The 1167-nt window shown below is 64.4% G+C and overlaps 1 protein-coding gene across 3 annotated transcripts in view; it reads right to left on the minus strand.

Moving 5' to 3' along the window:
• Positions 1-1167, minus strand: part of PDE4A (phosphodiesterase 4A) — a 43497-nt gene that overhangs the window by 25108 nt on the left and 17222 nt on the right. Inside the window, exon 1 of one of the 3 annotated variants that reach the window (XM_025040198.1) lies at positions 985-1136. The exons of the other annotated variants lie outside the window; for them this stretch is intronic. The gene's annotated coding sequence lies outside the window, so the exon portion shown is untranslated. Of the gene's footprint in view, positions 1-984; positions 1137-1167 lie in introns of those variants that run through there. 3 annotated transcript variants of the gene reach the window in all.

A 1167-nucleotide genomic window follows, 5' to 3' on the forward strand; every position in this document is an offset into this window, starting at 1 on the left:
GCTCCGGCCCCGCCCCCCCCTCCCGCCTCTGGCCCCGCCTTCCTCCCTCCTCATCTTGACGTCGAGCTGGGCCCGCTGGAGGTCTCCGAGCGCGGTGCGCCCCCGCGGGGACGAGAGGCCTGAGGTGGCGAAGTGCGAGGTCCGGTGACAAAAACCCGGGGGAGGGACGACGGATGCGGGGGAGGTGGAGCTGGGGGACGGAACGCAGACAGGCGAGACACCGAGAAGTGGAGACAGAGACACAGAGAGAAAGCCGGAGAGAGGCACTGATTTGCCCTACCACGCCCTCTCTGACCTTATGCAGGGCTCCAGAGGCCCCAACCCTCCAGTCCTCCCTTCTCTCCCCGTCCCATGTCTCCCTTTCTGTGTCTCCAGACTCTGATTCTAAACAAGTGCGGGGAAAGGGGCCGGTAGAGGACCTTCTCCCGACTTGGGAGAACCCCCAGCGCCATCCTGCGCCCGCCTCCGTTTCCAGGATAAAGGGACACTGGGAAGTTAGGGCAGATGTGGCCGCTAGGCAGAAAAGGGGCTGTTCGCCCCCGCAGTCCACCCAGGTCTGGCCAGGAAGGGAACTTCCATTTGCCCTCGGTGCCCAGTGCACGCGGTGACCAGAGAGCCTTCTGGCAAAGCAACCCTGAGGGGACCGCTCGCCCCATCTCAACCGGCCGTTAGACTGAGGCCAACAGAACTAAACACGAGTCCTCAGATCACCCTGGGTGACAGGTTGGCCTCATTCCCCAAAGCCTGACCGCAGCCTCAGGTTTGCACAGGAAATGGGAGGAACGTAGCGTTTATTGAGCGCCTACTGCATGCCCTATCAGATGTCTCCACAGCAACCCTGACGGGTAGGGACGATTTTTATCGCTGCCTTAATGACGGAAGAGGAAAAGAGAGGCTGGGCAGAGCCAGCTACGAACCCCAGACACCAGCGCGCGCCAGGTGGCCAGGGGACACTAGAAACCACGGCCACCTGGGCGCACTTACCCAGCCCACGCCTGGTGGCCGAACTCCTGGAAGTTACGGAAAAGCCGAAGGCGCCTGCGGAAGGTTGGGGATGGGCTGGCGAAGAAGACGGGCGAGGAGGGCGGCGAACGTGGCCAGCGGGGCGCGCGCGGGGCTGGGGGCTCGGGCAAGAACGCCTCGTCCTCGGCCCCCGCCGCCGCCGCC

The sequence above is a fragment of the Pteropus alecto genome, unplaced genomic scaffold (genome assembly GCF_000325575.1).
Source record: "Pteropus alecto unplaced genomic scaffold, ASM32557v1 scaffold761, whole genome shotgun sequence".
In the NCBI taxonomy this organism is placed as follows: domain Eukaryota; kingdom Metazoa; phylum Chordata; class Mammalia; order Chiroptera; family Pteropodidae; genus Pteropus; species Pteropus alecto.